The sequence below is a fragment of the Dipteris shenzhenensis genome, chromosome 12 (genome assembly GCF_047967505.1).
Source record: "Dipteris shenzhenensis isolate YYH24624 ecotype China chromosome 12, Dip_SZ_1.0, whole genome shotgun sequence".
In the NCBI taxonomy this organism is placed as follows: domain Eukaryota; kingdom Viridiplantae; phylum Streptophyta; class Polypodiopsida; order Gleicheniales; family Dipteridaceae; genus Dipteris; species Dipteris shenzhenensis.
Window position 1 is genome coordinate 45,218,547 of NC_141607.1, and position 12,669 is coordinate 45,231,215.

Here is a 12,669-nt window from a genome sequence, read left to right on the forward strand (position 1 = left end):
GTAAAACATAACAGTATATCCTCATGAGAAGCATACTTGAATAGGCCTATTTTTTCTCTTCTTTATAAGATATATATTTAGGGTTGGCAGATTGGCGACACTTAAGCAAAATATAACGTAAATTCATTGTCAAATCTATTACTAAAGCTAAAAAAGAATGATAAATTATAAGTTTTCATTTGTTATTAACATACAGGCATACAAAATTTCATCCATCTCAACAATGCTTTTTACTCTTTAAACATGTTATTTATAGTGTAATTTATTGAATTGGCTTGGCATTTCATTAGATGTTGAGCATTTTATTTAATATATTAAGATTTGTAAACCCCATATAAACCTTTCAAGATTTTCAAAGATAACTTTCTACATGTACAATAACCTATCAATACCAGATAACTAATATCTTAACCTACACTGAAAGATAGTCAGTTTTAAGACATTCAACCTGATAACCACCACTTCCTAGTCATTGTGATAAAAGGATGATTTTCTCGCGTTAGTTTCGTTAATAAGCAAAAGTTTTATATGGCTTGTGAAAGTTTATATGCTTTTATAAAAATAAAAGCTTAGTATATTCGCCACAATTTGAAACTAAAATTAAAAGAAGAGCTAGGTTTAGCCTTTAAGATTATAAAATTATAAATAAAGTCCATGAAAATTCGCCAAATATTTATATAATAAATAAATATATTTGGAAACTTTCGCCAACATATTATATATACAATTTAAAATTTTGGCTAAATCTAAAAGTTCCTCCATTGGCTAGCTTTACTTGTAAGAAAATAATACAACGTGTGTGCTCTACAGATAACAGGATCTCATACGCAAGAGAGAAAACAAGATAGTATGGAGAATCAAAAATTTGATTACTATAGAAATGATACAATAGATGGTGCTGCCTCCCAGCCATGTGCTCCTGTGAAAGAAGCTTCGATGGCATGCTGGAAATAGTAGAAGACGGAGGCTGAATGCTAAGGAATCAAGGTTGCTGTAGCCAGTGATGAAATGGGCTTCACGGGCTTGCTCTTATATAGCCACCAGTCGTAGTCGGTTAGGCTCAATTGGGTGGCCGACCCAGTCAAAACAATCGACTGGGGGTCGGTCCGGAAATAGGCCACCAACCATATGATAGAACCGGTGCGGAAAACAGAGCAACTGACCTATGTTCGCTGTTCGGCCCACAGCCATCCGGGATCATCTGAGGCTCCAAACGGGCCCTGCAACCCGGGAGTGGGCTGCCTCGAGAAATGCTCCATCTAGCCTCAGTGCGGTCAGTCAAGGGATGCCTTCCCAATGCATGTAGCCTAGTTGTCGGTGTGCCAACTCTTTGAAGCCGTCTAGCCATCAGGCCACACATGGCCCCCATTTGGTGTCCAAACCAGGACCTATCGGATAACTGAGCTACTCAAATGCCTTCTCCTCATATGGGGGGCTTACAAGTAGAGTTAGCTGGTTCCCGCATAGTTACATGAGAGTGGAGCATTGATATCTAACACCCCCCCTCAATGTCCACCTGCAAGTGAACTTACTTTTTCGGCCCAATGCCAAGTCAATGAAGATGCCTCTCCAGCACCTCTCTTCCAAGAGCCTTCGTGAAGATGTTTGTAGCATTCTCTATATCTATAGTCAGACAGTACACCAAGTCGACCTCTCCATCCATGATCAGCTTGCATACAAAGTGATATTGAATCTCAATGTGTTTTGTGCGAGCGTGGAACACCGGGTTCTTTGCAATCACCATGCAACTCTAATTGTCACATGATAACTGCGTAGGCTTGTTCTACCCTACACCCATGTCCCCTAAAATCCTCCTCAACCACATTGTCTTGCAAGAAGCAAAGCATGCAGATTTGTACTCGGCCTCGGTAGAAGAAAGAGCAACTATGGGTTGCTTCTTGCTGACCCATGACACAACTCCAGATCTAAGTGAGAAAGAGTACCCTATCACTGATCTCCTGCTGTCCACGTCTCTTGCCCAACCCGAGTCACAAAATCCGGTCAAGATGTTGCCCTTGGTATAGGTGATGCCATAATCAAGTGTGTCTTGGATGTATTTCAGTACCCGCATCCCTGCCCTCTAATGGTTCTCCCAGGGCTTATTGGAAAACCTGCTTAGTACACCAGCTGATGTCCGGCCATTGTTGCACAGGTAACTCAAGCTTCCCACAAGCCTTCTGTACTTCACTTCGTCCAGCAGTGGTGATGAATCCTTGTTTGAGAGCTTTGCGTCAACCTCCATAGGGGTACCAACTGTTTTGCACTCAGCCATGCCAAATGCCTTTAGTATCTCTCTAGCATACTTCAGCTGTGAAATGAAGATCTATTTCGGCTCCTGCCAAACTTCAATCCCCAAACAAAAATGCATCAGTCCGAGGTCTGTCATTTCAAACTCTCTTCCTAGCCATGCTTCGTCTGCGAGATCTACTCTTCATGGTTCCCTATTATGACAAGATCGACCACATAAAGGACCATGATCATACACCTGCCTCCTTCTCTGAAGATATAGAAATTTGCATCAGATGGGCTCCTCCTGAACCCGTTTTGTAGAAAGTAGGCATCAATTCACTGGTACCATGCTCATGGGGCCTGTTTCAGCCCATAAAGTACCTTCTTCAGTTTGCAGACTTTACCTTCTGAACCGGGGATCTCAAAACCTAGTGTTTGTTCCACCTATACCTCCTCCTTGAGATCTCCATTCAGAAAGGCATATTTCACATCCATCTGAAACACGGGCCAACTTCCCTGGGCAGCTAAAGCCAAAACACTGCGAATTGTGGTTAGTCAAGCTGTGGGAGCAAAAGTATCTTGATAATCAAAACCATGTACCTGCGCAAATCCTTTGAGCCGAGAGCCTTGTACTTATCCAATGTGCCATCGGACTTGTAGTTGATCTTGTACACCCACTTGGTTCCGATTACCTTACGCTTTGGTGGTCGATCCACAAGGTCCCAAGTGTTGTTCTTCATTATGGAGCCATACTCCGACTGCATAGCCTCCATCCACCTATCATCACCTTGTGCCTCTTCAAGACACTTGAATTCATCAGCACGAATCACTTCTGTCATCAAAGCATAGTTGACCAAGTGTTCCTGTGCCCTTCTTTACTCCTCTAATCTCTTGGACCGGCGGTGTTCGAATGGTTTCTCCTCAATTGCTGGAGGTTCTCTGCCATCCAAAAGCTACTTTAACCACTTCAGGAATGGTCATTGCCGTTGCAGTTCTACAGGCTCTTCTTCATCTTCTTTATCTTGAATCCTCCCAAGCACTGTTGGGGGAGTTTGGTCTGCTATTGCTGGCGGTACTGGATGGATATCCTTGTCCTGGTTGTCTGGGAAGGAAGCATCCTCCTCCAATTGATGCGGCTGTTCTGAGAAGACCACATCGTGACTTACAATTACCTTCTTGGTAATAGGGTTATAGAGACGGTAACCCTTCGCTCTTCACTGTAGCAGCCCAAGAAAATACACTTTCGGCTCTTCGGTTCCCATTTGGTTCTAGTAGCATCAAGGACACACACAAAACAATCACATCCAAAAACTCTGAAATATGCAACTGAAGGTTTCTTACTAGAAAAGGCTTGCAGTGGAGTCATCCCGTTCACAGCCTTCGTGTAGCTACGATTGAGGATGTAAACTGCAGTGTTACATGCTTCAGCCTAGAAAGTCTTTGGCAAATCTTTCCCTTTCATCATACTCCGGCCCATTTCACACATGACGCACATCTTGCATTCTGCTACTCCATTTTGCGGTGATGTATGTGGCGAGGGTTTCTGCCTCTTGATTTCCTGACCTTTGCAGTAACTTTTGAATTCAGTCGATGTGAACTCTCAACCTCTATCTAATCTCAGCTTCTTTACCTTCATCCCCGATTCTTTCTCGACCATTACATGCCATTCCTTGAACCTATTGACAGCCTCGTCTTTCGTCTTCAGGAAGTATATCCATATCCTTCTACTGTAGTCATCTATCAGCATCATGAAGTAGAAGGAACCACCCAAAGCTTCCATCTCCATCATTCCACAGAGGTCGGTGTGAACGAGCTCTAGAGGAGCCTTTGCTCTACTGGCCTCTTTAGGAAAGGACTGCCGATGCTGCTTGCCCATGATGCAAGCTTCACATACATCGGGCGGATCTAAAATTTTTGGTAGGTCTGCAATCATTCCACGTTTATGCATCTCCTTCAAAGAACTAAGGTCTAGGTGACCAAACCTCTCATGCCACAACTTAGTGTTCTTCACATCTGCTCGAGCACTGAAAGCTGAGAGTTCGTAAATGTTGTTGCACCATGTACCTTTACCAATGACCTTTCCTTGAAGATCCAGGATCTGTGCACCATTCTTATCGAATTGAACTTTGAGGTCTTGATCCGTGATCGCAGAAACGGACAACAAGTTCCTCTTGATATCTGGACATAAAGAACATCGGACAACTGTTTTACAACTCCATATGACTTGAGAGCAATCATACCTTTTCCTTTTGCTAGACATTTTGCATCATTGCCGAGTGCTACCATGATGTCATTCCCTACCGACTGTAGAGAGGTATATCAATCCTTCTGACTCGTCATGTGGCGCGATGCACCACTGTCAATGATCCAAGGTTCATCTACAGGTACATGAACTGCCTCTATGCAAATCTCCTCAATTGCGATGAACACCTCTATGGGTACTGCCTGCGCGCTGTTGTTGGACTCTTTCTTCACTCCGTTCTTCTCATCTGCAATCTTCTTGTGGCACTCATTCTGCTTGTGCCCTGCCTTGTTGCAATAGAAGCACTTGATCTTCTTCTTTCTCTTTTTATCATCAGAAGAAGATGGGTTACCAAAGTCCTTACCCTTACCTTTCTTTGATCCGGTCCAAAAAGCTGAATCTTCTCCAGTCCTCATCTTTTGATGCATCTCCTCCAGAAGCATCGCACCGAAATCCTCAAAGTTGAGGGGCAGATTTCTGCTCTGCATATTCAGTGCCGTAACAAGACCATCGTACTTTGGTGGGAGAATCTGTATGCACCTTCATGCTAGATTCTCGCTTGTGATGGTGATGCCAATCACAGTCATCTGATCGCGCAGATTCTTCACCCTGGTGATGAACTTCTCTACCACTTCAGACTCAGACAACTTTTCATTCACGAGTTGAGTCTCTAGATTATGAATCCGCATCTGATTCGTAGTCTCGTACTAATTTTTCAAGACTGTCCATGCCTCCTTCGCTGTGGTGACATGTTGAATTAATGCCATGATGGAATCACTAACACTGTAGACAATAGAACACAACACATCTGCATTTCTTCTTGTCCATGCGAGAATCTCATCCGTAGTTGGTACTATTTGTTGTCCTGCATTGGCTGGATTCGGTCTCAGAACCTGCCTCACGTCCACCCCAGTAGCAGTGTCCCAAAGCTCATATGCGCTTAGGATGGTCTTCATCTTGAACTTCCAGAGAGGATAGTTAGAGCCGTCCAACTTTCCACTTTTGCAAAACGGTGGGATTTGCAGTCTTGCGGGCTGGGCCAGCTCTCACAATCTGCTCGCAAACAGAAACACACTACTAAATCTTCTTGCTAGAGTCCAGGATCTGATACCATGTAAGAAAATAATACGTTTGTGCTCAACAAATAACAGGATCTCGAATGCAAGAGAGAAAAAAAGATAGTATGAAGAATCAAAAATTTGATTACTATAGAATTGATACAATAGATGGCATTGCCTCCCAGCCGTGCGCTCCTTTGAAAGAAGCTTTGATGCTGTGCTAGAAACAGTAGAAGACAGAGGCTGAATGCTAAGGAATCAAGGTTGTTGTAGCCACTGATGAAATGGGCTTCACGGGCTTGCTCTTATATAGCCACCAGTTGTAGTCGGTTAGGCTCAATTCGGTGGCCGACCTGTCCACCCAAAATGGTCGACTTGCTTGATCAGATGATATACATACTTATCTTTCTTATCCCATTCTGCTAGAGCTCTTAGGAAATGGTAGGATCTGCTATAGGTGTAGAAACTACTAGTGTAGATCCCACTGCTAGTGCTGTGACAACTGGTGGAGTAGAGCTACTATTGGTTGGACCATCCAATGGTCTAGGTGTAGATCCATCGATATACTCCCATTTGTCGTGAAGTACAAGAATGGTCTCCATTCGGTATTTCCATGTGCCGTATTTGGATTTGTCTAGCTTAGCACATTTCTCCAGATTGAGGTTGCTAGATGTCGACATGGTGCAAGAAATGTACTCAAAGTGTCATGAAAATCACTGATCATGGTATCCAAGGAATATCTGAGAGACTTTGTGGCAGTATTCTTGGATGACATCTACATGAACTCGATGTGGGTTGACCACCTGAAATACCTCAAGATCGTCCTTGAGAAGTGCCACTTATACTGCATATCCCTAAATCCACTTAAGTGCCAATTCTGGGTCAAACATGGTATCATTCTTGGCCACATAGTTTCCCGGAATGGAATCTTTATGGACCATAAATAAAACCAAACTCATCTTGGAGTTACCACCCCCCACCAACGCCAAGGGATCCAGCGATTTACTAGCCACACATGCTATTATAGAAGGTTCATCTTGTTCTACATGAACATAGCTCACCCCTTATTACAAACTGCTAGTATCCTTTGAGTGGACCGAGGAATGCCATAAATCCTTTGAAACCCTCAAACTAGCTCTAGCCACTGCACCGGTGTTGAGATCACCGGATTGGAATCTAATATCCCATGTCCATGGGTGAAAGCATGCTACGGTGTATGTACTATTGGCAAGAATGTGGTAGTACTAAGTAGTGTGCGATATGGAGAGATTTATAGAATCGATGTGCAGTAATATATTTATTGATTACAGATTCTCATGCACAAGATATCTCACATACGCATTCTCATGCTCGTACACACATTTTCATGCACTACATCTCCTCTCAAATGTTTCACTTCTGAACTTGCAGTTCCACTTTTGAACTTTTGAACTTCTGATTTCCAGCTTCCACTTTAAAACTTTTGAACTTTTGATTTCCACCTCGAATTTTCTTGCAGGACATTGCGGGTCACTCTCTCATGGGTACTCTCTCTCTCTCTCTATTCGTTCTTCTCTTTCCCCCCATTCTCTATCTGTTCTTTGCTTTTCCTCCATTCTCTAAATGCTTTCCCCCCATAATTCAATATTCGGATCTGCATGCAACTGTCTTTTGCCATTCTTTCTGTCAACATGCACACTTTCTGCTTTTGTTGTTGCTCTCTCTCTCTCTCTCTCTCTCTTTTTGTTATTTTACTCCGTTTCATCTTAGTGTGAGTCCTAGTACTAAAATGCTACTCTCTTTGCAGTAGTTGAAGACCACCATGTCTCCAAGGAAGCCAAAGGCATCACATCTCCCGTCTCCAACAAGCCTGATGTCCTTTCTCCAAGAAGAAACACTCCATCCAACCAAAGAGAAGGCAAAGGCTATGGACAGCAAAGCGGCTTCTATTCCGACTCCAACCAAAGAGAAGCCAAAGATTAAGGATAGCAAACCAATAGCAATTATGACTGGAGTCAGTCTTGGATGGAGATTTTTCTTGAGAGCGAAGCCAGATTCGTGGGGAAACAACGACAAAGAGAGCCGGCGTGGCTTTCATATAGATCGGCTGAAGAAATCATTGTTGAACAATTTTATGAATATTTACTATAGAATTTACAATTCGAAAACAATCACATGCGTTCAAGGTCTATATTTAAAATCCCTTATCTGTAAAATTTTTCATTAATAAAATGTACCCCTTTTCTATACAAATCTCTAAATTTTTTCCAAAACTATTTTAAATAGTCCCCTATGTATATTTATTTCTGTAAATTTTAGGAATAAAAAATATCCTTCTTTTGAACTCACGTGATAGGGTTACATATGATGAGTGACCCCCCCGAGGTGTTGGCGTGGGCATTTGCTGCATCTACTCATGGAGCAGATGTGGATTGGGATGACTTTTCCCAACATAGAGACGTGAATCTGTGCTCGGCTAGCTTGGATAGCATGTGTATCAAGCATGAACGTGATGTAGGCACATCTATAGCAAAATGGAAGCTTGTACATTTACAGGATCAATGGAAGTTCAGCATGGAGGAAGAAGGTGTACTACATGAGTGGAAGGGTATAGTGTGAAAGGAGAATGCAAGATTGCATGTAGATTTTGAGGCTCCTACTGCAACTGAGGGTGAAGCCCTCACAAAAGTTGAATCAATTGTACATACACATAGCTGGGTGCATAGTAAAGTACACATTGATTTATTACATGCACTACAAGGCATAGGCCCTTTTTCGACAGAAATACCGACCTTTTTTACTCTAAAAAGTTTTTTTTTTATGGGTGCAAAGGTTGGTATTTACGTCGCTATTAGCATCAGAAACGAATGGGTGCTATATAAGCGTCGCTATATAGTGACACTAATAAACATGGCTATATAGCAACACTAGTGAACATCACTATATAGCGACATTAGTAAACATCGCTTTAAAGCGACAATTAATAAAAGCTTTAAAAAAACATTAGTGAGGCTAAAAAGGGCCACATCAAGCCCTATTTTGCCCCACTAATGTTTTTTTTAAGTAATTGTAAATAGAAGAATGTTTTTTGTTACAAAATTTCCCTTGTGTAAAAGGTGATACAAAATTACTCAAACGAGCCAAGTGATAAAAGCATATACATGTCGAAGATATACAACATTGTTTGTTATACAAAATTTCCCTTTCGAAAAGGGTGATACAAAACCGCTCAAACGAGCTGACATACAGAAGCATATACATGGCGAAGTATATGCAAACTACTACTAATGATACTACTACTACTGCTCATCCAAATCATCATCCTTGTCCTTGTCCTTGTCATGCTGGCCTGATCCCTGGTCCTCGTGAGTTGCATCTGATCCCTGGTCCTCATCAAAGCCATGTAAGCCTAATCTCTCATCATCACTACTCCCCTCCACTAATGGGACGTTTGAGCTTTGATTCTAAGAGTGAAACCATATTAATTGGAAATTAGATTGGAACTTAAAGAATAAAATATTTTAAAAAGTGAGATTACAGGTAGGAGTAGACTTATACCATGCGAGCAGCCACCTTAGCCCAATCGACCGTCGCTTCCATGGCCTCCATCTCAATAAACCATGGTAGCTTTATTCCTATGCGGAACGCGCATCTCACCTCTATGTCGGTGGGAAGGTGACCCATCGTAGCTTCTTGTGGGCCCAATTTACAAGAGTTAGATAAAGTGCATGCAATATGTAGTAAAACAAATAGAACAATACATTAAATAAGAAGCAGTAGACTCACCACGATTGCCTCGAATGCTAACTGTCCGCCTGCACCAAAGTGCGAAGTACCTACAGAGTCTAGCCATCTCCTCACAGCCCTCCTCTAACCCTCAAATAGTTTAGGATGGTCCCTGTACTGCTTCTTGAAAAACTTCTAGTCAACTTTATCTGCCCAGCTGGGTAGCCTTCCCCTTTGTGATAGAAGTACACAAGGTTGATCTACGATGCTTCAAGAGTACCCCCATGCACTCTTTCATGTAATTCGTATTGAACTCCTAATTTGAGGGGTTAGGATATTGTCTTTTCAATTCATCGATGATTGCCTGCTTCTTTTGGCCTAAACATTAATTGAGAGGTGCAAAGGAGAGCCCAAGAGGGGGCTAGAAGGATAAGATTCCATGTGGGACACAGGTAGCACTAGTCAGTAGAAGTATGCTGCTCCTAAAGTGGTGGCTCATCAATTGCCTCATGGTGGCCATCATTCTTGAGCCCTTTTTATTTTCTATTATCTCTCCAGCAACCCTGATTTCATAGGATAGGTCCTTGACCGGGTAAGGAGGACTCATGGTGGTGGTAGAGTCAGAGCGAATGGTGTTACTATGAGCACTTACGGAGTGAGGAGTAGCAGTGGGAGTAGGAGAGGGCAAGGGACTTGACTAGTACTATGTCTCGGGACCAAGTAAAGACCTGTAGGGATGTGAGTGTGTTGACTCGTCTACATCTCCTGAGTCACCACAACATAAGCGACCCTTCCTACTCTTTATTCCCTTACAATGGGCATGCCCAAGTGATGACCCCTCAATCGAAGGGGCTAGAGGGGATGGCTAGATAGTAGGTCCAGTCATCAGTGTAGGAGAGGGATTTGCTGAGGTCCTCTGGGATAGTAGAGAGAAGAATCTTGCTACCTCCGCATCGGTCATCTGTGCGACAAACTCGTCGAGACTTCTGAGTCCCAACAAAGCCATGGGCTGCTAGCAAAGGCGTTCCCCAAGGGGTAGTCATAGTGCTATGTCCGAGAGGAGTCGGGCCAAGGGTATTTGCAAGGGTAGACCCCGAGGTGTCGCGTGAGTGGATTCAAAGTCATCTAGACAGTAGAGATCATGATGTCTCCTCCTACAAGGGTTTCCATACTCATCGGACGTGTGACATGATCCCATGTCTAATTTGGGGGGATTGGACAAACATAGATACAAACACGAAGACAAAAAATAAAAAACAAAAAACAAGAGCGGGTAAGAAGCAGATAGACAATTAATTACTTAAGACAATTATGAAATTCAAACTCAAGAAATTATGAAAAGGCAATTAATCACTTGTGAAAATTATGAAATTACATCAACGCATAAAGGATAAAGATGAAAGGACAATTATTTACTTAAGACAATTATGAAAAGCCACTTTTGAAATGACAAATATTTATGAAAGACAAGTGGAATCCAATAAAGTTCACATATAAATATAAAATAGAGACCAAAATTATGTCTCCAAAATTATGTATATAAAAAATATTTCTCCAAAAGTATGTTTAAGAAAAATTTGTCTCCAATATAGATCTACTACTCTGCATTACTGTCTGAGGTACTTTCCTCTTTTCCACCGCTAGGCGGGTCACTGGGGACCTCATCCTCCACCTCTTGTAATATGTGATCATGCTCTTCAGCGATTATGTACTCACAATCCACGAATGCCTCCACACAATCCATTATGTCCTTTACACAATCATATTTGAGGCTCCACTGGACATGGTGGTCTCTCCACAACCTACGGAGATCTCTTAGGTTGTGTCGTGCATTCCTCAATCACCCTTGCTCCACTACCCTTCGGCTTGGACCCCACCCAGAAGCACAAACCCCCACGTTGTACTTCACCCAGTCACTCTCTTGTGCAATCTTCTCTTTTACATGAGCTAGCAGAGAAGCTATGTTTATAATCCCTACGACGTGGGGAACTAGGGGTTTAGGGAAGACACCTATGGGTGAGGGCATGGTTGTTCCATTTAGAATCTGTTTGAAAAAAAAAAGAACCAAATACGGCTAAGGAGCATGTTAAAAAAGAATCGAATATGACTAAGAAGAGGGGAAAAGAAGAGAGAGAATGGAGAAGGAGAAGGAGAAAGGAAAAAGAGCATGAGCATAAGAGAAGGAAGAGGGGAAAAGAGATTGACACAGGGGAAAAAGAGATTGAAAAGAGGGGAAAAAGAAGAGGGGGAAAGGAGAGAAGGAAGAGGGAAAAAGGAGATTGAAAAAGGGGAAAAAGAAGAGGGGAAAAGAGCATAAGAGGAGAAAAAGAGGAGAAAAAGAGATTGAAGGAGAGGGGAAAAGAAGAGAAAGAAAGGAGAAGGAGAAGAAGAAAGGAAAAAGAGCATGAGCATAAGAGAAAAAGAGATTGAAAGAGCGGAAAAAGGGATTGAAAAGAGGGGATAAAGAAGAGGGGAAAAGAAGAGAAGGAAGAAGGAAAAAGGAGATTGAAAGAGCAGAAAAAGAAGAGGGGAAAAGAGCATAAGATGAGAAAAAGAGGAGAAAAAGAGATTGAAGGAGAGGGGAAAAGAAGAGAAGGAAAGGAGAAGGAGAAGGCAAAGGAGACATATGCTTATGCTTATGCATGAGCATATGAGCATATGCTCATGCATAAGCATAAGCATAGGCATAGGCATATTCTTATGAAAAGAAGATAAGGAAGAGGGAAAAAGAGCATAAGCATAAGAGAAGGAAGAGGGGGAAAGAGATTGAAAGAGGGGAAAAAGAAGAGGGGATCAAGAGCATAAGAGAAAAAGAAAGGATATGCTTATACTTATGCAGCATGAGCATATGAGATAAGAGAAAAAGAGAGAAAGCATATGCTTGTGCTTATGCATGAGCATAAGCATAGGCATAGGCATATGCTTATGAAAAGAAGATAAGGAAGAGGGGAAAAGAGAAGAGAGGGAAGAAAAAGAAGAGGGGAAAAGAGCATAAGCATAAGAGAAGGAAAAGAGCATAAGCATAAGAGAAGGAAAAGCATAAGCATAAGCATAAGAGAAGGAAAGAGGAAAAGAGGGAAAGAAGAGGGAATAAGAGAAGAGAGGGAAAGAGAGGGCTCCTACGCCCATCACTGGAGCTAGCACTTAAGGCATTAGCTGTAGGCCAATGCAAATAACAGAAACAATAAAAGGGAAAAAGATGAAGCACTTTCTTACCTAGAAAAGTCCCGCTCAGTGTTTTGTGGACTGGCTCTACAAAAAAGAGGAAACATACCATTTTTTCTAATAACTATTTAGAGGAAGGAGAAGTTTGGAGAAGCAAATTTTCAAAGGGATTGGATTGAGGAGACAAGCATAAGCCTACAAACAAGGAGAAAGCATAAGCCTACAAAGAAGGAGAAAGAGGAGGAAGAGAAATACTAAAAAGAGAAGAGG

At 42.1% G+C, this 12,669-nt stretch overlaps 1 pseudogene; it reads left to right on the plus strand.

Moving 5' to 3' along the window:
* Positions 1–7,875: 7,875 nt before the first annotated feature.
* The window catches only part of LOC147896282 (multicopper oxidase LPR1-like), a 51,251-nt pseudogene continuing 46,457 nt past the window's right edge, over positions 7,876–12,669 (plus strand).